Consider the following 27,642-nt stretch of genomic DNA (forward strand, 5'->3'; position numbering starts at 1 on the left):
AGGAGTTCTACCAAATTCATTCTACAACACAAACATGGTACTGATCCCAAAGCCAGGCAGGTCAAAAACAGAGAAGGAGAACTATAGACCAATCTCCCTAATGAATAGAGACACAAAAATCTTAATTAGGATACTAGCAAAAAGACTCCAGCAAGTCATCACAAGGGCCATCCACTATGACCAGGCAGGATTCATACTAGGAATGCAAGGATGGTTCAATATTAGGAAAACCATCCACATAATTGACCATATTAACAAGCAAACTGACAAAAATTGATTATCTCAATAGATGCAGAAAAAGCCTTTAATAAAATACAACACCCATTTCTATTGAAAACACTAGAAAGTAAAGGAATAGAAAGGCCTTTCCTAAAAATAATAAACAGCATATATCTAAACCCATCAGCAAACATCATCTGCAATGGGGATAAACTAGAAGCTTTTCCAATAAGATCAGTAGTAAAACAAGGATTCCCATTATCACCTCTATTATTTAACATTGTACTAGAAACACTAGCAGTAGCAATTAGAGAAGAAAAATAAATTGAAGGTATTAAAATTGGCAATGAGGAGACAAAGCTATCACTCTTTGCAGATGATATGATGGTTTACTTAAGGAATCCTAGAGAATCAATCAAAAAGTTACTCGAAATAATCAACAACTTGCAGGATACAAAATAAACCCGCATAAGTCATCAGCATTTCTATATGTAGTAAGTTAAAATGGTGAAAGATATAAATTGTGATAGATATAAGAGAGGGTGAGTAAATGTGACCACAGAAAATATGTTTCACTACAGTGTCTTGGTTTTTAAATCAAATATAAGGTGGTCACCAGGGAAATATTCCCAATTATTCAAATACCCAAGTCAACTGGGTTTTATAAAGATTTTAATTAATACAAATGTGGACTTAAAGAAAAGAGAGAAAGAGAGAGAAAGGAAATAAGTATGAAGGGCCTTAAGCCAACATGGCCCAGACCTGAGTCTTAAGAGAGAGAGATTAGTCAGTCAGTCTTTTAACACTCACCACAAGGTCTGTCCAAGCAAGGATTCTAGTGACACCAGGCCAGCTCCATCTCAGCTGACTTCACCAGAGAGAGTCCAGCCAGAGTCCTCCTTAAAGAGCCTTCCAGCCAGAGACTGTTCCAAAGGGCCTCTCTCCAGAGCCTCCAGTGGGACAGAGTCCCCTCAGAGGAGTTCCAGCGAGACCTCCTTAGAAATTGTCCTCCAAGAGCTTCCCTTCTCCAGAGCCTCTCTCAAGAAATTCTTCCCAAGCAATCCTCATCAGAGATCCTCCAAAATGATTTTTTTCTCAAGAGATTCTGCTTTTTCTTATATAGGGGTTTTTCTCCTATGTCACCTCCCCTAAGTCCTTACATCTACCAATCACTGTAGACGTTTTCCAAAGGACAGCCCATTCAGAATTCCTGCTAAATCGACTAATCTCAGTAAATCTGAACCAGTGAAAACACAGCTGAGTCAACTAATCTCATTAAGAGAAAACTTGCCCGACCCTTTTAGGTACCTAGCATCTCATTGTATCAATTCTAAAAAACAGGCATGGCTCAAAGAACTCCTTGCCTTATTATAAGCATGGGTCCAAGTACTTTCATTGATTAGCAAGGATTTTTCTCCGCTAAAGCAGTCTTAAGTATGGGTGGAGTAGAGGTCCTCCCATTTCTGATCCTGGTGAGTTCTCACATCAAAATGGGGAATGTTTCCCAGTAGGGAATTTGTTCCAATGGAGGATTCCTCAATGTGGAAATTTTTAACATTCACAAGTCTGAGAAATTTCAAGATTTACATATATATCTCTAACCCATTTCAGCAGAAAGAATTAGAAAGCAAAATACCATTCAAAATCACCCTAGACAATATAAAATACTTAGGAATCTATCTGCCGAGACAAACACAGGAACTATATGAACTCAATTACAAAACACTTTCCACACAGCTAAAACTAGATCTAAACAATTGGAAAAACATTGATTGCTCATGGGTGTGATGAGCTAACATAATAAAAATGACAATCCTACCCAAATTGATTTACTTATTTAGTGCCATAGTCATTGAACTACCAAAAAACTTCTTTACTGAATTAGAAAAAACCATAACTAAGGTCATTTGGGAAAAAAAATCAAGGATATCCAGGGAAATCACAAAAAAAAATGCAAAGGAAGGAGGACTTACAGTCCCAGATCTCAAACTATACTATAAAGGAGTGTTTATCAAAACAATTTGCTACTGGCTAAGAGACAGAAAGGAGGATCAGTGGAATAGACTTGGCTTAAATGATCTCAGTAAGACAGTTTATGACAAACCCAAAAACCCCAGCTTTTGGGACAAAAATCCAGTATTTGATAAAAACTGCTGGGAAAATTGAAAGACAGTCGTGTGGGAGAGATTAGGTTTCGATCAACACCTCACACCCCACACCAAGATAAATTCAGAATGGGTGAATGACTTGAACATAAAGAAGGAAACTATAAGTAAATTAGGTGAACACAGAATAGTATACAGGTCAGACCTTTGGGAAGGGAAAGATTTTAAAACCAAGCAAGACTTAGAAAGAGTCACAAAATGTAAAATAAATTATTTTGACTACATCAAATTAAAAAGTTTTTGTACAAACAAAACCAATGTAACTAAAATCAGAAGGGAAGCAACAAATTGGGAAACAATCTTCATAAAAACCTCTGACAAAGGTTTAATTATTCAATTTTACAAAGAGCTAAATCAATTGTACAAAAAATCAAGCCATTCTCCAATTGATAAATGGGCAAGGGACATGAACAGGCAGTTCTCAGCCAAAGAAATCAAAACTATTAATAAGCACATGAAAAAGTGTTCTACATCTCTTATAATCAGAGACATGCAAATCAAAACAACTCTGACGTATCACCTCACACCTAGCAGATTGGCTAACATGACAGCTATGGAAAGTAATGAATGCTGGAGGGGATGCGGCAAAGTAGGGACATTAATTCATTGCTGGTGGAGTTGTGAATTAATCCAACCATTCTGGAGGGCAATTTGGAACTATGCCCAAAGGGCGATAAAAGACTGTCTGCCCTTTGATCCAGTCATAGCACTGCTGGGCTTGTACCCCAAAGAGATAATAAGGAAAAAGATTTGTACAAGAATATTCATAGCTGCACTCTTTGTGGTGGCCAAAAATTGGAAAACGAGGGGATGCCCATCAATTGGGGAATGGCTGAACAAATTGTGATATATGTTGGTGATGGAATACTATTGTGCTAAAAGGAATAATAAAGTGGAGAAATTCCATGGAGACTGGAACAACCTCCAGGAAGTGATGCAGAGCGAAAGGACCAGAACCAGGAAAACATTGTACACAGAGACTGATACATTGTGGTACAATCGAAGGTAATGGGCTTCTCCATTAGTGGCAATGCAATGTCCCTGAACAATCTGCAGAGATCTAAAAAACACAATTCACAAGCAGAAAATAAACTGTGGGAGTAAAAACTCCGATGAAAAGCAACTGCTTGACTACAGGGGTGGAGGGATATGACTGAAGAGAGACTCTAAATGAACACTCTAATGCAAATACCAACAACATGGAAATGGGTTTGAATCAAGAACACATGTGGTACCCAGTGGAATTGGGAGAGATGGTGGGAGTGGGGGGGAGGGAAGAAAGGAAAATGATCTTTGTTTCCAATGAATAATGTTTGGAAATGACCAAATTATAAAAAAAAAAAAAGAAAAAGAAAAAGAAAAAAGAAACAAAAAAAGAAATTAATCAAGGAAAAAAAATATGACTAGATTAGGAGGAAGGAACAAAGGATCTTCTAGACTGGGAGCAAAGGATACCTTTAGGAAGGATAAAGGAAATGACAACAGATAAGTCTTAAGCAGAATTTTAAGGTATCCAGAGATGGACCTGTTTTACCCAAGACAGGCTAAGTGACCAAGATTCAGGTCTACGGTGTTTTACTGGGCAAGGAAATAACAGCTGTGTAACTGACCTTGATGTTAAGTCTCATAGTTAGTTCATAGCCTGGTTTGAGGCCCATAGCCTCAGTGATTAGTTCTTGGATCTTAGACAAAAGAGAAACCTCTAGTTATATCACTTTGAACTAGAAGCATGCAGTCTACTGGGGCTCTAACCAGAGGCAAGCCTATAGTTGTGATTCTGCCAACCAAACTGAGGAAAGGAACTTGCAGAGCTCTTCAGAAGGGCAGTAATCAGGCTTTGCCTTAGACAAAATTGATTTTTGGCATATTATAAGCTTGAAGATGTTTGACCTAAGTGACAACTGAAAAACCGTGAAGAAAACACGATGTAATTCTCTAAGAAATCAGTAGCAGTATTGCAGAGAATACCAATCATGACTAAATAAGGCCTAGTATTTTTTCCAAAAATGTTCAGAGCCTGGCCCCCACATGGAATTTCAATTTGGATTATGAGACTAGAGAAATGAGTGATCCAGAAAAAACTCCTACCTTAAAGAACTATTTTGATAACAGGCATACCCATGACACAAACATAGAAGAAGAGAATGACTCAAAACCATCTACATCCAAAGCTCCATAGAAAAATACAACTTGAACACAACTTGAATTCCTTATAGAAATTAAGCAAGAGGGTCTGTTTGTGTCATTTTGGGGGGAGGTTCTTTCTTTGTTTTTTAGGAAAGATGATTTTATAAATTAAATTAAGAGTTCAAGGAAAGAATTGAAAAATTAATAGGGTCATTAAAAAAGACTTAAAAGAATTTGTAGCTCTACATATAACAAAAATATTAACCAAAAAAAATCTTGAAAATTAGAATAAATTAAACAAATTAGTTATTCTACCAAGCAATGGAGTGATTAAAACAAAGTCAAATTGCTGGAAAAATGCTAAAATATAAGGTACCTCCTATCATAACACTAGAAAACAGGTCAAAGGGAGATGATTTAATAATATTGAATTACCTGGATGTTAGAATGAAAAAGAGCCTGTGTATCATATTTCAAGAAATCATGAAAGAAAATTGCCCATATAAATTAGAACAAAAAGTGAAAGTGAAAATAAAAAGAGTTTACCCATCATTACCTAAAAGAAACCCTAAAACAAAAACGCCAATGAATATCATAGCCAAAATCTAGTTTCCATGTCTGAAGAAAAAAAATGACAAATAGCCAAAAAATAGAGTTCAAGTACTAGGGTAGCCATAATAACTATCTCATAAGATTTACAAGCTATAACCATAAAGAAGAGGAGAGGTTGGAATACAATATTACAAAAGACAAAAAGTAGCCTTAGAAATAAAAATACTTTACCCAGCAAAAGCTGAGTATAATCCTATCAAGGGAGCACATATTTTTAATGAAATAGTAGACTTCCAAGCATTCATGTTAAGAAGATGAGGACTCATTATAAACTTCAAATACAAGAAAAATAATCAATAAAATTTTTAAAAAATAAACGCAAGTGAACAATTGGAAGGACTAACTAAAGATAATATTCTTACCTAATAATAGGAGGAGATGATACATGGCCCCTCAAAAAGTAAGTTCCATAAAGGGGTTAGAGAGATAGCTAAATAAGATGGAGTGTCTGAGAGTAGTTTTATTGTTTTGGTGATCTTAAGAAAGGAATGGTAAAAAGATTTCACTAGGACAAAAAGTAGAGGGAAAGAAGGGTAACTAATCTCACATGGTCATTTACTACTGCATATTGTGTACCTAATCTCTACCACTGAACTGCCACTCTGTTTCTTAGCCACTACCAGATTGTCTTGATGATTATCATTAATATGATTTGAGACCTGATGCATCTTCCTTTTGGAAGGTCATCTTCCTTTTGGCTTCAAGGTACAGAAATTTTACTGCTTACATGCTAGTGTGCAACCTACTACTGGTTTGCTGGTATGTTGCCAGCCCTGGATTTCTCTCCCCTCTTACTCCAGTGAGATAGATTTTCCTGCAGATTTTCTAACTTGTCCTAAGATAGAGAATTGTTTTAACCCTGTCTTTTTGTTGATTCTGATACACTAGAATTAATTTGAGGTGATGGTTTTTAAATTATTTGAAGGTGAATTTGAGAGAGCTCAAGTAGTTCCTGACTTATTCTGCCATCTTGTCTCCTCCTACTAAATCCAATATCTTTGCTATGAAAACCCCAAATGGGGTCACAAAGAGTTGGACACAATTGAAAATATGACTGAACAACAAATCTTATCAATGACCTCCTTTGAGTATGAGCTATATATACCTTGAGTTATGGGATATGGGCATTTAATCACTTTTTTTGCATAATTCCAAATTGATTTCCAAATGTTTTTATTGATTCAAAGCTCTACAACACTGAACTGGTTTGCTTATTTTCCCATAATTAAATTCTTCTCATAATGACTATTCTTATCTTTTATCATTTTTGGCAACTTGGAGGGAGTGAAGTGAAACTTCAGGATTGTTTTCATTTGAATTTTTTATTATTAGAGATTTGGAAAATTACTTTCATATAGTTATTAATAGTTCATAATTCTTTTGAGAAGCATTTGTTTATATACTTTGACCACTTATGTGACATTATTTTGAAGAATTAGAGGAAAAAATAGATAATTTAAGATAATGATAACAATGATATAGACTACCAAAATTTTAAGGATACAGCTATAAACAAAGCAATTATAAAGGGATAATTTATGTCACTAAACATATCATCAACAAAAGGAAAAAAGAACAGAACACTGAATTGAAGATTCAATGAAAATCTAGAAATCCAATAAATTTTTAAATCCTAATTTGTTACCCAATATTAAATCTAAATATCAAAGTACAGATGGAAATTTCAAGAAAAATTTTAATTGATAAAACTAGGAACTTTGAAAATAGATCAATCATTTGTTAATTTAATATTTTAAAAGAAAGAGGAAAATAATAATATCAACATTTAGAAGGAAAATTAAGAACAAATGAAAAAGAAATAACATAAGATACTAAAAGATACTTTGTCAAATTATATACCTCTAAAATCAATAACTAAAATGAAATAGATGAATATCTACAAAATATAAAATAATCAGATAAATGATGAAAGAAGTAGATCATTTAAAAACTCAGTCTCAGAAAAAGAAATTAAACAAGCTGTATATGAGTTCCAAAAGAGACTTGGGACTAGAAGTATGTGTGAGTGAAATCCTTCAAGCATTCAAACAATAACTTGTTCAAATATTATATAAATTAAAGAAATATATAAAAAGTAGAAGCCTTACCAAAGTCCTATTTTGATTTTGATACCTATACCAGGGAGGATCAAAATAGAGAAATAAAAGTATGGACTAATACCCCTAATCAATTTTGAAATAAACAATATGCATGATGAATGGGTTGAATTTATGCCAGGAATAAAGGATTTGTTTGGTATTAGTAAAATTATCAATATAATAGATTATATTAATAGCAATAACAAGAAAATAAAATAATTATACTATAAATATGAATTCATTTTTACAAAAAATTAAGCCAATCCTATTAGAAACACTAGAAAAAATAAATTGTCTTTTTCTTAAAATTATGATTATCTATTTATGACCAAGAACCAGCATCAGTGGTGGAGTCAAGATGGTAGCTGAGTAGCAGCAAAAGCCAAAACTGCTCTGAAAATCCTTCCAAACCACCAATTCTTAAAAATGTCAAAACCACAGCAGTCAAAAACCAAAACAAGACAGGTTGAGAGGGTTCACAGGCTCAGAGGGTTCTCATGCTGAACACAACTTGAAAGGTAGGCAGAGGGTTGAGTTTCACAGGATAAGGGGGAACTGGAAGAAAAGCTGCACAAAGAGAAATAGGTTCTATGACTGGGCATAGGCTAATTTTGGTATTCATGAAAATAGGCTCACCAATAAAAGAGCACCCTCAGACCCACCCCTTGAAATCCGAGGTCCTGCCATCAGTCCACAGTGAGGCCCAGAGTCCATAGCTGTGGACCCTTTCAAGATTGTACTGCTGTGGTGACAACTTAGCCCTAGGGCAAAATAGCTTATAGAGCTGAACCCCATAAGTCAGCAGTGGAGGAGACAAAGGCAGTAAATAGCTTTCTGAACTGTCAGGCCACAGGCAAAAAATAAAAAAGATTGGGAAAATGAGCAAACAGCAAAAGAAACACTTAACTCTTGAAAATTTCTTTGAAGACAAAGAGCAAAGCACAGAACCAATAGGGGATGGTGAGATCCAAAGAACCACATTGCAAAACTTCAAAAAAAAAAAATAGGATTGGTCTCAAGCTCTAGAAGATTTTAAAAAAGGAATTAAAAAATACAATAGACACATTGAAGAAAAATGGGAGGGGGAGAAGAAATGAAAATAAAGCAACAAAAAGAAAACAACAGTTAAAAAGCAAAATTGGTCAACTGGAAAAATAGGCATAAAATCCAATGAAGAAAAGAGCATTTAAAAACCAGAATTGACCTACTAGAAAACAACATAAAAAATCCAATAAAGAGTACCATGAAAGGTAGAATGGACCAAATAAAAGAAGGCTTAAATGTTCACAGAAGAAATTCAGTCTTTAAAAATTAGAATTGAGGAAAATGAAGCTAATGACTACACAAGACAACAAGAAATAATAAAACAAAATCAAAGGAATGAAAAAATAGAAGAAAATATGAAATGTCTCATTTTAAAAATTGTCTCAAAAAATAGATCCAGGAAAAACTTATTAGACTAACTGAAAGCCATGATACCCCCCCAAAAGGAATAGACATCATATTACAAGAACTTATTCAAGAAAACTCCCATCATATTCTTAAACAAGAGGGTAAAATCAAACAGATCATCTCCTGCAATAAAACCCCAAATGACAGTTCCCAGGAATGTTATAGTCAATTTCAAGGGCTCCTAGGTCAAGGAGATAATACTTCAAGCAGCCAAAAAGAAGAAATTCAAATAACATAGAACCCCAGCCAAGATTACACAGGATCTGGCAGCCTCTACATGGAATATGATATTCCAAAAGGCAAGGGAACTGGGTTTACAACCAAGACTCACCTACCGATCAAAAGTAACTGTATTCTTTCAGAGGAAAGCATGGTTATTTAATAAAATAGAAGATTTCTAAGTATTCCTTAAGAAAAGATCAGACTTAAAGAAAAAATTTAATGTCCAAATATGAAATCTAAGAGAAGAATAAAAAGGTAAAGAAAAAAAGAAAAAAAAACAAGAACTTCAGTAAGGTCAAATTATTTATATACCTATGGAAAGATGATATCTGTAAGTCATAAAAATTATCATTGTGATAGTAGTTAGAAAAAGTATCCATAGATTTATATGTATAGATAGAGGGTATAGTAGTAAATGGTTTAGGGTGATAAATAAAAAAACTAAGGATAAAAAAAGATGATCATACTAAGAGAATTGGAAAGAGAAAAGTAAAATGTGGTAAATTATATCACATAAAGAGGTACAGGGCTGGGGAAAATACTATTAGGATGGAAGTATTCAATAAACCTAAAGATCCTAGCTTTGGCATAAGAACTCACTAATTGACAAAAACTGCTGGGAAAACTGGAAAATATTATAACAAAAATTAGGTTTAGGACAATATCTTATATCCTATCCCAAAATGAGGCCTAAATGGGTATGTGATATAAACATAAAGAGTGATATTACAAGTAAATTAAGGGAATATAGAATAGTTTGCCTGTCAAGTCTATGGAGAAAGGAAGAATTTAAAACCAAGCAAGAGATAGAGAACATTACAAGATGTAAAATGAATAGTTTGGATAATATTAAACTAAAAAGGTTTTGTACAAGCAAAACCAAAACAATCAAAATTAGAAAGGCAGAAACAATCTGGGGGAAAACAATTTATATAAAATTTCTCTTATAAAGGTCTCATTTCTCACTATATAAAGAACTAAATAAAATTTGTAAGAATCCAAGTCATTCCCCAACTGATAAATGGTCAAAGGATAAGAATAGGCAGATTTTAGACAAAGAAATCAAACTATCAATAATAATATGAAAAAATGTTCTAAATTTCTCTTGATTAGAGAAATGAAAATTAAAACAACTCTGAGATAGCACCTCATACCTATCAGATTGGCCAATATGACAGTAAAGAAAAATAACAAATATTGAAGGGAATGTGGCATAATTGGGATACTAATACATTGCTGGTGGAGTTGTGAATTGATCCTCCTATTCTGGATGGCAATTTGGAATTATGCCCAAAGGGCTACCAAAGAATGCATACCTTTTGATCCAGTAATACTACTACTAGGTTTGTATCCCAAAGACATTTTTATAAATGGGAAAGGACCTATTTGTACAAAAATATTTATAGCTATACTTTTTGTGGTAGAAAAGAATTAAAGACTAAAAGAATTCCCCTCAATTGGAGAATGCCTGAACAAATCATAGTGTATGGTAGTGATGAAATACTATTGTGTTATAAGAAATTATGTACAGGATGATTTCAGAAAGAACTAGAAAGACCAATGTGAACTGATGCAGAGTGAGATAAGCAGAACCAGGAAATCATTATACACAGTAACTGCAATATTGTGGAATGATCGAATGTGATAAACTTTGCTACTAACAGTAATACAATGATCCAGGACAATTCTGAGGGACTTATAAAAAAGAATGCTGCTTTGGGTCTGGCTCAGGTCTCCAGGTCTCGGCGTGTTTGGGTGGCATGAGAGCTGTTCTTTGAGCATGTGCGCCCCACAACCTCCACCGTCCCTTCTCCTGCCCTTGTAAAAGCTGCTAATAAAAAGGTTTCTTAGGTCACAAAAAAAGAATGCTACCTGCCTCCAGAGAAATAACTGTTGGAGCATAAATGCAGATGAAAATATATGATTTATCACTTGTTTATTTGGGTATGTAATTTGGGGGTTTGGAGTTTTATAAGATTATTCCCTTATGAAAATGAATAAGAAAATATGTTTTGTGTGATTAATACATATATAACACAGAAAAAAATAAAAATAAATTAAAAAAAGAGTCAGCATCATATGTAATGAGAACTAATTAGAAGCCTTTCCAATAAAATGAACAGTGAGGTACAGATATTCATTGTCACCACTGCTATTTGATATATTGTTAGAAATGCTCCATTTCCCTGTTCTTCTCTTTAGACTCCTATCTCTAGCTTACCCCTACTTACCGATCCTTTGCCTTATCTTTCCACTCATTTTCTTCTTGAACCCTCTTGCTGTTAACTAAGTCACCTTCATCTTAGTTTCCTCCTCTTATATTCCTTCTGTTCTCTGGTGCCCATTGGATCCTACCTTTCTTCTAAAAATACTATAATTTTTGTTACTCTCTCTTAGTTTGACTCCTCTTAAACTGACATATAGAAGGACTACAAGAGTGGAGTTAGCATGCTCCTTCTTCCCCACTTTTACCTTCTGAGACTCACCAATACCACAACCACCACTATCACTCCACAGCTACTTCTATTTAAAAATTCACTGAATCCTGTCCAAGTCTTTGTTGTCATCTGTAAATTTCTAGTTCATTCTCTATATTCTTCAATAAGTTCAGGACTTAGTCTCTATCATATTCCTTACTCAAACCACTGGTTCTTTCAAATACATTGATCTTTCCATGCTTCAGACTCTTCAGTGCCCCAAATTTCAAATGCTCAGAAAATTTTAATCACAGCTTGGACCCTCTTGGACCTTACTCAACTGAATTTATCCCAGATGCTAGAATTCTTCATTAGGCTCTGATATAGGTCCCAGGTTTTTGCCATCATTATCTTATTTTTAAGGTCCAAGAATTACAACCCTAACCCCAAAAATTAATAAGTGAAAAAGTAGTAAGTATTCACTATGTGCTAGCCACTGTACTGAAAAGCTCTGAGGAAACAAATAAAAAAACTGAACAGTTCCTGACCTCAAGGAATTTTAATCTGAATGGGGTTATTCATTGTACAGATATTTGGAAGTGTATCTGGGGAGGAGAGTTTGCGGAGTTCTGAGGATGGTAGATTTATCCATAAGGGAGTAAGTTGAAAATGTCCTTTCAATTCTGGTATGATTGACTAGGTTATTAAGCTGAGCAAGGGTGTAAGGCATGGCTCAGATGCAAAGATGGCTATTATGTCAGCTGGACGCAGTATAAAATATCATTTGATCTATTCATTATCTTTGGCTAGCTGGCCATAGTGGTCTAGTTAATTTTTCTTAAAATCATGGCTCACTAATCATGACTTTCTGGTCCCATGATGGAAGCTTCAGACTTGAGTACATTACCTTCCCAAGGCATCAGATCTAGAAGAGCTGATCCAAATGGAACAAACCAGCAAATGGTGACATAGCATGTGGTGTGATGGTCACAGTAGATGGCTCGATGAAAATCTTACAAATTAGAAATTCAATTTATCTTACAAATTCTTTTAAAATATAAATATTCCTAGAATGATTGAGGCTCTCAGTAGTTCACACAGTAGTGTGCACTGATTTATTTACCTTGCTTTCTTATACTAGTTGAGGGAAAAGGAGTTTTGATTAGTATGTAGAATAGTGTGGAAAGGGGGAGAGGTCATTTTATAGCAAAGAATTTCAACTGTATGGTAACTTTAAAGTGATGGTCTTTGAAAAGGAGGGAAAATCAGTATTCCAAGACATTAAAAGAGGTCAGAGGAAAAGCTAGGTAGCACAATGAATAGAGTACCATATCTGGAGTTGAGAGAACCTGGGTTTAAATCTGACCTGAGACATTTCTTAACTGTGTGACCCTGGGAAAGTCACTAAACCCTGTTCAGCCCTTGTCACTTTCTGTCTTAGAATTGATACTAATGAAGAAGGTAATGGTTTAAAAAAAAAAAAAGATAGGATGGAGGGAAGCCAGATAAGATGCAAAGACCCAAAATTTTATGTGTGATTTAGAGATCACTGACTTCTCTACTTAGACCTTTGGACTGAAGGTTTCAGGTTTTAAAAATGAAGTATTTCTGTCACTCCCATTTGCATTTTTTCTACCTCAGGAATAATGAAAAAACATTTGACATTAGAAAAGTTAATAAAGCCCTTGATGGGGCAGTTTGTAGGAGGTGATCGATCACCTGGACAGGTTCTCCTATTATTGCCTAAATAAGAATTTTTAAAAGAATATTCCTCTCTTTTTAGATTAGACCGATATGATTTAGAGTATATTTCACAGTGCTATCTCCTCCGTTCTTGATAACAATGGGGCCAGTTTGGGGTCTGGAACCCTTCCAAGTTCCCTAATGGGAACACTTCAAAGGAGGAAGGAGGAGGGAGTCCTTCCTTCTGCTTTTATACTGCCAGCCCTCATTTGTCCTGATGACTTTTACCTCCTATATCCTTGGACTCATCGGAAGATTTCAATCTAAAATGGGGGACTTTGAAGCCATCGGGATGACTTTAAATTCAAAAAACTCTTAGATATCAGGTATGGTGGTGGAGTCATCAAGAACAATGAAGACTGACAGCTTAATTTCTCTAAATACTATCAGAAAACTAATTTCAATCACGATGGCTCCTGGATATGCTCAGGTTGAAGGTAGCAGGCTATGACGTTCTTATTAGAGAAATCTAATCCTTTTTTTCTGAAAAAAAAATCTATAAAATTTTATACAGAAGCCCCTGAGAATTGAAGGCCTTTTTCCTGTAGGGTAAGGACTTTTTTGAAAACAGGCTACAGCTCACTGGTTATTTTACTGTTTCTTGAAGTGAAAGCTCAACTTTATTTGTAATTTCTAAGTGTTCTGTTTAGTCCCTTTCACTGAAAATCCCTATATTGAATAACTACTAAAACTGAACGCTAAGTCTTGGCACACACATTTAACATGCTCAGATAGACTCCATCCAGAACTTTCTTATTCCAGAATCTTTCAAATGCATCTGACTGAGTAGGATGAAGTTCAATTAAACAAGCAAAGTATTTTAAAAAATATTTATGTGAGTGTAATTTTTCCTGGGAATGTATTTGTTTGAGTCAGGTTGGGTTGTCAGTCCTAGCGAGGGTAGAAACAACTGGCTGTCTACATGCTTTAAATGAATTACTTTTCTAGGCATCAGAGTGTGTGTGAAGGGATGCTATTAAAGATATGAAAGATAGGGGGCAGCTGGGTAGCTTAGTGGATTGAGAGCCAGGCCTAGAGATGGGATATTCTAGGTTCAAATCTGGCCTCAGGCACTTCCCAGCTGTGTGACCCTGGGCAAGTCACTTGACCCTCATTGCCTAGCCCTTACCACTCTTCTGCCTTGGAGTCAATATTGACTCCAAGATGGAAGGTAAGGGTTTAAAAAAAAGGAGATGAAAGATAAAACTTATACCAACAAGTAACTGGCAATTGGCTCCTGATTTTTGTCAAATATATCAGTACTTTAAAATTATTTGAGTAATATCCTTCAAAATAGAAGAATGAGTGTATACACTTACTTAATTTTTGATACTCTTATTTCTGGCTTTACCTTTTCACCTTAGAAGCTTCATTCCTCCATTTACTAGACTGAACCCTCCCATGTGATAAAGAAAAACTATAAAAAAAAAGATTTAATGCAGTGATCAAATCTGACAACGCATATCATAGTCCATCCTAATAGTTCCTCCTCAACTTCTATACCCCTAAAAGAGTATATTTTATTAACTGCTTTCTGAGATCATTGGTTTTTCTATTAAAATTCAATTTCATTTAATAGATTTTTTTCATTGATATTGTTCTGTTCATCATACGTATTGTTATTGTGGTTCCATGTAATTCTGCACCAGCTTCTGAAGGCTGAGGCAAGCCTCCCCATGTTTCTATTCCTCATTTGGTTTAGAGAAACTGCTACCGAGCCTGAATCTGAAGTATTATACCCATTCCTTTGTCTCTAGGAAGATTCTCTGCTCTGGATCCTCCCATGAACATACCAGATCGATCTTAGTTCCTCAGAAGGTCAACTCTAAATGGTAGGGGTAAGGGAGTGGGGACGGGTCAGGCTCCCTTTTCTTATATGCTTTGATTCATTAATCTCAAATCCAGGGGCAAATTATTTGGAGCCTTGGTTCTGGCACATGTCAAGGGTCTCCCCAAAAGTGGGAAAAGAAAGGGAACAAGCATTTATTGAGTACCTACTGTGTGCCAGGTACTAAGCTAAGCCCTTTAAAATTATTATCTCATCTGATTCTTATATGCTATTATAATCTTCGTTTTACAGTTGAGGAAATTGAGGCAGACAGAGATTGCAAGATTTTCCCAGGATCACACAGCTAGTAAATGTCCGAGACCTTATCTGAATTCAGGTCTTTCTAATTCTAGGCTCTGCACTTTAGCCACTGGGACACCCATTTGCCTCAACAGGACTTTATTTCTTACACAGAAAAGAAATACAAAGTCAGAAAAGATTTGTAGGTCTCATTGAAAGAAAGACTTGCAATAAGATTCAGTAACTAATGGATACTCTTTCATCTCAAAGTGCCAAGTCCTCCCCACACTGAATCAGGGACAAATGCTTGGCTAGAAGCATGAAAATCAGCTTTGTGTAGAAGCTGTTTTACCACCCTACATTAAACTAAGGTAGGTGGAGAGTGGAGAGAGTGTCAGGCTTAAAGCTATCAAATCTGGCCTCACTTACCAGCTATGTGACCTCAGACAAGTCATTTAACCTGGTTTGTCTCAGGTCTTCATCTGTAAAATGAGCTGGACAAGGAAATGGCAAGTCACTCCAGTATCTTTGCCAAGAAATCCCAAATGGAATCATGAAGAATTGGACATTACTGAACAACAACAAAAGCCATATTCATCCATTTCTTACTGCACATTGTCTGCAATAGCCCTGCCAGTGGTGATTGTTTTTATGACCGTCTGTATCATGTGATGAATTTTTAGGGTTATTTTAATTTGGATTGCTCTTGATAGTATTGACTTAGAATATATTTTCATGCGGTCATTTGTAGTTTCTAATTGTTCTATTGAAAATGATTTATTCACTTCCTTTGATAACTTAACTAGGGGAATGCAACTTGATGTCATATTTGTGTCATTTCCCTATATATTTTAGACATCAAATTTTTGTTGGTTATCTTTCATACTAATATCTCTTTCTACTATTTTTCTTCTCATTTTTTTATTTTTTGACCAACAGGATTTTAAATTTTAAATCTTCAAAACTATCTTTGCTGTATTTCATGAACTCTTTTATCTCTGGTTGAGTTAGGAATTATCTCCCTAAACAAATCATAAGAAGTGAATGCTTTTCATTCTCTTCAGATTTTTTAAAATAGTGTAACCTTTTATGTGTAAGTAAATTATCCCTTTTGAACTTATTGTGACATAACAAGTGAAATGATTGTCTAAACCAATGTATTTTTTGTGAAACTGCTTTCCACTCATTTTCAGAAATTTTTATAAATTTATAAAAAAAATTATTGTAAAACGAAGTCCTTCCACCAGAAACTGATTTTTTTCATAAGTATCAAACACTAGGGCACTTTTAAAATGCTTCTATTTTTTGCTTATCTAATTTAATTTTAACATTGATCAATGTTTCTTCTGTTTTTTAAATACTTAAGGAGTACTGCTTTGTAATGCAATTTGAGGTGTGGTACTTTTCTGTCATTATTCCCTTTAATATTTTGGAATTTTTAATTGTAAATTGCTGTAATTATAGTTGTCATTAAATTAATTATTTCATGTGGTTCAGAAAATCATAACCCTAACCAATTTGATTGCTATAGCACTAAAACTATACATCAGTGTAGGTGCTGATCAAATTTTAACGGCCAAAAAAAAAATTTTAACGGCCAAGTCTTGAGTAGTGAATATCCATCTATTAATTTTCTCCCTTTATTTCTCAAAAGAATATTTGCAGTTAAATATATATATATATATATATATATACATATATATATATATAAATCTTATTTTTTTAAATATTGGGTAATTTGAGTAATAGTGGTGGTAATGGGTATTTTACTTTCACCCCTGATTTAATTGGGAAGATTTCAAATTTATCTACATCACAGATAATGCTTCCTTTTGGTTTTAGATACTACTTATCATTTTAATAAAGGCTATATTTATTCCTGGGGTTTCTAATGTTTTTAATAGGAATTTGTGCTATATTTTGTAAAAAGCCTTTTCTGTTTCAATTGATATAATAATATGATTTTTATTGTTTTTGTTATCGATATGGTCAATTATGCTTATAGTTTTCCTAATATTGAATCAACCGTAAATTCCTGGTATAACTCCCACATGGTCTTAGTGTATGATTTTATGCTATATTGCTTTAATCTCCTTGCTAATACTTTAATATTTTTTGCATCATTATTCCTTAAGGAAATTGGTTTTTCTTTCTCTATTTTTTTAACTTTCTGGTTTAGGTACAAAACCACATTTGTGTCATAAGAGGAAATTGGCAGGACTCCTTTACCTAACTTTTTCAGTTAGTTTGTAGTTCTGACATTAAGTTTTCCTTAAGCATTTGGTAGAAATTACTTGTAAATCCATTTATTCCTGTGGATTTTTTCTTAGGGAGCTCATTAATATGTTATTTTTTCTTTTTCTTTTCTAAGATAAGACTATTTAAACATTCTATTTCCTTTTCCATTAATCTGGAGAATTTACATTTTTTACAAATATTCATCTATTTAACTTAGACTATCAGTTTTATTTGCAAATAATTAGGCAAAATATCTCCTAATAATTGCTTCAATTTCATCTTATTTTTGCTACATTCAACTTTTTCTTTTTTTCAATATTGGTAGTTTTACTTTCATTTTTCTTTTTAAAATGAAATTAACCAATGTTTTATTTATGTTAGGTCTGTTAACTGGCTCAATGTTGTTTTTTTTTTACTTTGTATTTTATTGAACCTTTGATTTTAAGTATTTCAATTTTGATTTTTAATTGAGGATTTTAATTTGTTCATTTGCTAATATTTTTAGCTAGATGCCCAACTAATGAATCTATTCTTTCTCTCTTTTATTTAATTACAAACTAAGAGATAGAAGTGTCTACTCAAATAATGCTTTGAATGAATTCCAAAAATTTTGGAATATTTCATTGTTGTCCTCTTTAATAAGATTATTGGTTTGTTTCTATTACTGGTTCTTTGATTCACTCATTGTTTAGAATTAAAATATTTAGTTCCCAATAAGTTTTTAATGATTGCTCTTATTGGCAGTCTGAAAAGGGTATATTTAATGTTTCTGCTTTTGTTTAGTTTTTATGTAATAATAGATAGGACATTTTTGTGAAGTTGCCATATGCAGCTAAAAAGGATGTACTCCTTTCTATTACCATTCATTTTCTCTAGAAGTCTATCATATCCAATTTTTTTCTAAAATTCTATTCATCTCTTTAATTTTTTTCTTATTTACTTTATGTTTAGCGATATCTTATTCTGGAAGCAGAAAGTTGAAGTTCCCTACTACTACAACTTTACTATTTCCTCCTGTAATTCATTTAATTCTTATTTAAAAAATTTGAATACTATGTTTAAAAATGGAGATTTGAACCCTAGACTTCAGTTCCCAGAAGTTCGTGGTATTTCGCAGAATTCCCTATAATATCACCTGAGTCTCCACCTGGGCAAGATCACAATTAGTATTTAACTGGCTCTCTACCTCCCAGGCATTCTCTCAGCTCGGCCATTGCAATGATATAGTAAGTAAGCTTTGAATGGGCTAATCAGTCAATGGCACATGGTGTATTTTCTTTATTCCTTAATTTCTAATAATCTTTAATAAACCTCATAAAATATAATACTTCTATTATTAGAGACTAATTTAATTTTTACAGTTTTGGCAACCACAAGACTTGAATGAGAACTTCTCAATCTTTTTTTAAAGATAGCCTAGATAATTTTTTTAAGCCATGTTTCTCCAAAGTTTTTCAGCAAAGTCAAAGTCGATTCTGATTCAACTCCATCCTGCTGCCTGCTTCTGTGCTCCAGTCATCCACTCTGGACCTGCTTGACCCAGATTGTTCACCTGGTTCCTGCCCTGCCCGCCTGGCTTCTGCTCCTGCTCCTGGCCTCCAGCCATCTTGCTCATCTGGCCCAGCCCCAGTCCCAGCCCCAGCAACTCTGGCCTCCAAGTCAGATTGCTAATTGCCCCAGGCCCAGCCTCAGGACCCAGGTAGCTGCCCCTTCTGTCTTCAGAATCAAACACCAGTTGGAAAAAATGGGGATAATCTTTCCTTATCTACAATTAACCTCCATGTGGCAGGGGACCACAGGGTGGGGGGAGAAATGAGGAGAAGGAAGAAACTTTTTCAAACAAGAAGTTACAAGCATGGCATATTTCAAAGGATATCTTTTGAGTGGACTGATTCTGTTACTTATCTCACCTGAGATTCAGGGGAGAAATTCATCTCCCTGCAACTCTTTGGACCAATTTGAAATTCCAAAAACCCACCCTCACTATGGGGAAGCAGCTCAGTGGTTCAGTGAATTGAGAGCCAGGCCTAGAGATGGGAGGTCCTGGGTTAAAATCTGGCCTCAGACACTTCCTGGCTGTGTGACTCTGGGCAAGTCACTTGAACCCCATTGCCTACCCCTTACCAATCTTCTGCCTTGGAACCAATTCCATAGTTCTGACAATATGCATCTCAATGGATAAAAACAAACAAACAAACAAGGAACTTTAAAAGGACTGCAGGTTATATTTTTAAGACTTTTCAGACTCCAATGTTTTATAAAAATCTCTGTATTTTATTGCATTTTGCTGATTGTTTTTTTTTTTAAGATTTAATTTTGTTGGTTTTAAGTTCATATATTAATGAATTCAATAGTATTCTGTTACACTGAATCATTTTAATGTACTGGGTTTTTAACTACTGTTATATTCTGTTGCTTTTCCCCTATAACTATACTGAACAAATAGTATTGAATAAGCCTATATAAAAACAGCCCTTTTTTCTGTTTTGAATTTGTAAATTGTCTCCTAAAGAATGGATAGATTCATAAAAACTGGTTACAATTATATAACAACCTTTGGAAAAGTTAATGAGCTAAACATCTCAAATTTATTTTAAGGGGTCTTTTAGACATGAATTTTATATTTTTTCAATAACTCTGATAAGGTTCATTTTAGTAGCTGAAGTGAAATACAATTATAATCCCCACCTCCCACATTTATAAAAATGTGAACAGATGGGACATCACAGTCTCATATCAAAGGAGCTGGTGTAAAGATTAAAATTTAGGGAATATGGGGAGACTGAGGCATCTGAGGCAGGTAGAAATTAGTTTCTCCCTGCAAGAAGTATTATATTTTTAGAGGTTTATTAAAGGTTAAAGATTAAAGAATATACAAGTAAGAAACATGTGCCTAGGCCAGAGGCCTAGACAAAATAACCTCACACACGCAAGAGACGCGCTTGCTCCAAAATGGAAGTCCAAAAAGAGCCAAGAGAGAGAGCCTCTCAAAAGCCTTTGAACCAGCTTAAATACCTTCTCGATCTCGTCCCAGGTGAGATTACAAGGCATTCTGGGGAAGTGGAGCAAAGGCTCGTGGGTATTGTAGTCCTGTATTCGAGTCTATTTTTTACAGTGGGAAGTTAATCCCAGGGCATGGTACCCCTGGATGACTCCCAAAAGAGGAGCATCTCTCTTTTATTACTCTTCAGCTCTCTTTACCCAACATCAACAGTACAGAGGTATGAGTTTTCCCTAGATGTTCTAGACCCAAATAAGTTTTACTTTGTTTAAAAATGTATTTGTCAAGGTTGAAAGATTTGCTATGTTTGTAAAAATTGTGACAAATATCCATCAATTCATAGGCTTTTAAAAATGCCATACAGCAACTTATGTGAAATATGATAGTGAGTGTGTCTGCTATTGTAATTAATTGGGCTATTTCAAATTTTGGGGATATTGATACCTTTTTGAATGTGCATTACATGTGGTAGTACTGTTCTTAAAAAAAAAACTGTTACTTTGTGAAATTCATTTACTTGTACTTACCGTGAATCATGGCCAGGCATGAAGAGGAAATGGATCTCATTTTTGGTGAGAAACCCTGTATTCTATATTTCCTTAGCTGACACAGTGTGCCAATGATTCTAAGCTATATTTTTGAATTTTAAAATTCTTTTATTATTCCATTTTTCTTGCATGTGCAATATACTATTTCAGTCTGTTATTTTTTTCACTCCTTTTTATTTTTGAAGCACATTACCCAGTCAAGATTTTCTTTAACTTTTTGATTTAGCAGTAATATAAGTTTAAAATATATTTGCTATAATGTCATGCCCCAAAAGCTTGAGAATATAAAAATGATGCCATTAATTGTTTAAAAAGAAAATTTATGGGACTTTGCTTAATGATTCTTCTTTCTGTCTGATTACAGGACAAGAGCCATTGCACAGGGCCAAAGAAGCATGAAGCTAAACTGCATAGTACCAATTGAGCACAAGGTCAGAGACCAACCAATCCCGATGGGGTCAATGGAAATTCTAAGCAAATACAAAGGACTTGAACCTAGTGTGAGACTAGGTTGTGACGCTTGACATAAGTTAAGACGTAGGCCTTCCTTGTATCCACACTCTTTGTGAAAATACTTACAGACAAGTATCTTAAATTTGTGTCCTATCTGGTTCCTATAATCTAGTCCATATTCTGTCTTTCATAATGTGTCAACTTTCTGTAGTTCTGGCTACTAACTGGGTAAAGGCTTAATTGCTTATATCATTTTAATTGGTCCATGATTCAAGGACCTGTTACAGATTTATGTTTACTTTACTTGGAATTTTTACACATAAGACTTTGATAGTCTATATTTCATCCTGAAATTATCTTTTTTTATTTTGATTTTTTTGATGTTTTTGATTTCTCTTACCAATTGATTCATATACCTCATAACTCAGCCATGCATCCCTAAGTGATCCCTGTGCTTTCCAATCACCCTCTTCAGGGGGGGAATGTAAAATTATTATTATTTTAAATTTCAAAGTTTAAATTCCTTGAGAAAGAAAATTTAGGTTAAGAAACATGATACCTCTATGAATCCAGAAACTGAACTGTTTGGAGAAGACACCATGAAGATGCCACCACAGACCACAAGCTGCAATGAGAAGATCCAGAGTAAACTTTGGGATGTGGTGATTTGAACTGTGTGGCTTTGAATGCATTTGTTTTTTATGTATATTCTTATGCCGAAGGGGACTGCCCCCTAACTGGCTTTTTGCCAATGTGCCTAGCAATTATTGGTTTTGTTCTCTTTTCCTCTTATCCTCAAATTATTGTAACTTCCTGGCTGGTATGTTTATAAGACCCATCAGAGAGACTAGTCTTCCTCAGGCCTCAGGGAGAGGATTGTAAAAATGGAAATTTGAACCCTAGACTTCAATCCCCAAAAGTCCTTGGTATTTCCCAGAATTCCCTATAATCTCACCTGAGTCTCCACCTGGACAAGATCATAATTATTATTTAACAGGCTCTCTACCTCCCAAGCGCTCTCTCAGCTCGGCCATTGCAATGATGTAGTAAGTAAGCTTTGAATGGGCTAATCAGACAATGGCACATGGTGTATTTTCTTTATTTGTTGATTTCTAATAATCTTTAATAAACCTCATAAAATATAATACTTCTATTATTAGAGGCTAATTTAATTTTTACATATTTCATTTGATGAAAATATATTTAACAATGCTATTGTTTCATTGTCAATGATATCTTGTAGTAAGATATATTTTCCCTGCTTATCTCTTTTAATTACGTATATGATTGCTTTTACTTTGCTTCCCCTGCCTTTTTTTATTTTGGCTGAAGTATAATAGGTCTAACTCTAGTCTCTTATTTTATTCTGAGGATATATGTCTCTGTTTCAAGTGTGTTTTTTGCAAACAATATATTATTGTTTGCAATACTTTTTCTAATCCATTTCTGCTATCCATTCTTGTTTTAGTGGTAAATTCATCAAACTTACACTCACAGTTATTATTTCAAGCTGCTCATTTCCTTCCATCTTATTTTCCTCTATTTGTCTTTCTCTTTTTATCCTGTCTTCTCTCTAAAGTTTATTTTTCTTCAGATTACTGCCTCCATTTTTCTGACCTCCATTTTACCATTTCTCATTTCTATTTTCCCCTTTCACTATGAAAACTCTTCAATACAAACCTCTTTTTTGTGAGATGAACTTTCCCATTCTTCCTCTTCTTTCTCCCAGAGAATATCACCTGTCCCCTCATCAATTTTTAACATGTCAACATAATTAATTCACTCACACGATCCCTGACTATGTAGAATCTTTCTACTTGACCTAATAATGATAAAATACAAAGATTTACATATATATGGATGTATATCATCTTCCCATATAAGAATTAAAACAGTTTAATTTTAATTTTACTGAGTCCTTTATGATTTCTCTTTAATGCTAAGCTTTTTATTCTTATCTCAAATCGTGTATTTCAATGTCAGATTTGCTATTCCACTCTTATCTTTTCATCAAGAATGCTTAAAAGTCCTCTATTTTATTAAATATCTCTTTTTCCCCTTGAAAGCCTATGCTCATATTTATTTATTAGGTAATTCTTGGTTGTAATCCTAATTCTTTTTCCTTCCAGAATAGTTGCTAAATCAAATTTGTTCTATATATAAAATTAGATTGGTTTCTTTCTGGGTGTTTGAAGAATTTTCTATTTGACATGGGAACTCCATAATTTGGCTATAATATTCCTGGAATCTTTATTTTAGGATATCTTTTAGGTGGTAATCAGTGAATCCTTTCAATTTCTATTTCACCCTCTGGTTCTATGATACCAGATTAGTCTTCTTTGTTAATTTCTTTAAATATTATGTACCAGTTTTTTTTTTTTAATCATGGCTTTCTGGTAGTACAATAATCCTTAAATAATCTCTTTTCAATCTATTTTCCAGGTTGGTTGTTTTTTTTTTTATGAGATATTTCAAATCCCTTTTTTATTCTTTTGAATTTGTTTTTATTATTTTATGATGTTTTATGGATTTATTAGCATCCATTTGCCCAATTCTAATTTTTAAGGAACTATTTTCATTAGTGAAGTTTTGTTTCTCTTTTTTTCCATTTGGTCAACTCTGTTTTTAAAAGTGTTATTTCATTGTTTTTTGTCCTTCTTTTACTAAGCTTCTAATTGTTTTTCATAATTTTCTTCCCTTACTCTCATTTTCTTACCCATTTTTTCCTCTATCACTCATATTTGATTTTGAAAATACTTTTTTAGTTTTTTTAGCAATTCTTATTGGGCTTGTGTCTAATTCCCTTTTGTCCCTTTTATGCTTTGATTATAGCTGTTTTGACATCATTATCATCTTTGAGTTTATGTCTTGCTCTTCCTTGTCGAAATAGTATCTTTTTTATGGGGTTATTTTTTTGCTATTTATTCATTTATCCAGCCTGATTCTTGTTCTTTGAATCTTATGTTAATTTTTTCCTGGCATGGGGAGTGGTACTGTTCCAAACTTCAGACTTTTGTTTGCACTGCTGCTTCCTTGCCTTGTTCTGGGATTTTTCAACTTTTCAGTGCTTCCAACATAGTGTAATCCGAAGAGAGGTGTGGTTACTACTCTCCTGGTCTCTGCTTTGGTCCCACACTAAGAAAGGCTCCAAATTCATTGAGATTGAAATCAATTTTAGGGACCTTGGGAACTGAAATAAGGTTCCTTAGGGCACCTACCCCCTTGGACTCACAAACAGTATCTTTTGTGACTAAAAGTGATGCTATCCCTCAAGACTCCTGCTTACTTCTTTACTAAAATAATACTCTCTGACTTTGAACTGTGAAACAAAAATAAGTATAGGCAGTGGAGTTGTCTAAAAGTGTCTGATCTTATGTTCAATTCTATAATCTCTTTCTAATCAATTACCTGATCCATTTATAATATCTGGTTTAGAAGTTTTTGAAGCTGCTACTGCTTTTTTCTACCACCTAGTTTTACTACTGGTGTTGCATCCAGCCTCCATCCCCATGTCATGTCATGCATTTCTCCTTCCAACTTCCTGACTTACCTTTGGTTGGAAGAATTTTTTACCTTAACCTTTTGTTGTCCCTGTAATTTAAGAATTCAATTAAAGGTGTAATTTTAATTGATTAGAGGGAAATGTTGGGAGAGTTCAGCAGAGTCCTTCTATTTCTCTATCTTAGCTCCTGAATGTAGCTTTTTCTTTCATAGTTATTTTCAAAGAAATTTATCTTGTATTTTTTTTTCCTGGTTTTGTGAGTACTTAATAGGAATGCTGGTGATTTTTGTAGAACTCATTTGAATGCTGTCACCTTACTTGTTTTATATTTTGTCGGTCCTTTACTGTACTTATTAAGGTAATTGAATGAGGTATGTTTGTTCTAATTTAATTGATTGAATTGTTTTCATTTTGGACTATCCTTGAATCCTGAATATAAATCCATCTTGGTCATAGTGAATTTATAAATATATATGTATGCACATGTATATATATTTACATGTATGGATATTATAAATAACTTTCTTTTTTGGATTTTCCTAATATTTTACTTTAAAATTTCAACATTCATTATTTTATTTTCTTCATCCATTGACAAGTAATGTGATACCCACATATTTTTATGGTAATTATGTTGTAAAAAATAAATGAAAACAAATTAAAAATGAATGTTTCCATCTGCACTTAAAGTTCAATATTTCTCTCTCTGGAGGTGGTTAAAATATTTCATCATGAGTCTTTTGTAATTGTTATATATCATTGTATTTATCAGAATACTTAAGTATCCCCAGGTGATTATCATAACAATGATGAAGTTATACAGTTATACTCATGATGTTGAAAAAAGGAGCAATAAAAACAAAGTGAAAATAAACATTTCCATCCACACTTAGAGTTTATCATTTCTCTCTGGAGATGGATAAATTTTTTTATCATGAATCTTTTCGAATCGTTATAGATCATTGAAGTTATTGGAGTACCTATGTTTTTCCAAGGTGGTTATCATTGCAATGATGAAGTTATGAATACCCTTCTGAGGACATAATATAATCCTAATTATGTGTAATTGTCTCAGTATTCATTAATGTAATTGGTCTATAGGTCTCTTTTCTGTTTTGTCTCTCCCTGATTAATATATCTAGTCCATACTTATTTCAAAAGGGAACATAATGAATATTATGTCTCAAATTTCCAAATTGTTTTGCTATCATGGTTATTAATTACTTTTTAAATGTTTGATAGAATTTAGCCATCTATCTCTCTGATCCATTTTGTTCCCCTTGAACAGTTTATGCTTATTCAATTTCTTTTTCTAAGAGTATTGCTTGTTTAAGATTGCCAATATTTTACTCTTAATTTCAGCATTTTATATTTTAGTAGATACTCCTCAATTTCTATTCACTTCTCACTTTACTATAAAATAGCTATATGTAGTTTTTGATCATGACTTACCTTTTTCTTGATTTTTAGCAGTCATTCTCAGAGATGTTCAATTTATCTTGGCCCCATTTGGAGTTTTCTTGGCAAAAATATTTCAGTGGTTCATTTCCTTCTCTAGCTCATTTCAAATAAATAAACTGAAACAAATAGGGTTAAGCCCAGGGTCACACAACTAATAGCTGTCTGAGGCCAGATTTGAAATCAGGAAGATGTCTTCCCTGATACTAGGTCTGGTATTCTATACATTGCACCACTTACCTCCCTCATTTTATGAGTCTTTAAAAATTCATTTTTTAGTTTTATCAGTTCTATCATATTTCTAATTTGAAATTTTTCATTTAATTTTCAAGTTTTTATTGTTTTGTTTTTAGTTTGCTCAATGTTTGTTTTCTATTTTTCTAATTTTCAGATTATTTATTTTTTCTTTTTTGTTAATATAAATTTTCAGACATACAAAATAACAAATTTATATGGCTAATTCAAAATCTTAAAGTGCTATATAAATGTGATTTATTATTATTGTTGTTGTTATTATTTCCTGTAAGTGCTGTTTTAATACCCTAACATCTCCAAAATAATGCTTATCATTCTTCTCTCCTTAAAAAATAACAACCTCTTCTCTATTTCTGAAGGGTTTCAATTGTAGGAAATCATGAAGATATTGAAGATGTATTCAAAAGCTAACTCTAATGAGCAAAGTGCTCATGGACCAGACTTACGGATATATTTCTACTATTTCACATGATTGATTACTGAATCCTTAAATTGGATGGGACTTAAAACTTTACTGATCTTACAAATTAAGCCTCTGCTGATATCTGCAGTCAGAAAGCTAGCAGACGAGTTCTACAGGTCCTTTGTAGTGTCAAAGACTGATCCCTGCATTTTTATAAGCTGGTGCCACTATGTGAGAAAGGAGAAAGCTTCACTTAAGCTACTTTCCTGAGCAACTGGTAATGCTATTGTGTTAACATTTGTTGCCTTTTGGTTGTCACTATGTTAAAACTTCTGATGTGCTGCCCGTTTGATTGATATCCCATAACCCCCATTGCTTCCATCCTTTATATGAGTTCAGTTAACTCACACTCTCTGTCCATCTGAGGAGGAGCTGACAGGCTGACATGATGCTGATTCCTGTACCTCTTTGTGTGTCCTTCCTCTCTATGTCTTTTCTTCTTTACTCTTTAACCTTTCCACCCATATTCTTGCAGCTCCTGGTTTCCCTTCTAGGTGCTTAGACCCACGCAAGAAGATCTTGAAGCAGCTGGTCTCCTATTTCTTTCAAGGGTACCATGAAATTTTTAGTCACCTAGTTCTGGGTCCTTCACTTTGCACT

The sequence above is a fragment of the Monodelphis domestica genome, chromosome 1 (genome assembly GCF_027887165.1).
Source record: "Monodelphis domestica isolate mMonDom1 chromosome 1, mMonDom1.pri, whole genome shotgun sequence".
Classification (NCBI taxonomy): domain Eukaryota; kingdom Metazoa; phylum Chordata; class Mammalia; order Didelphimorphia; family Didelphidae; genus Monodelphis; species Monodelphis domestica.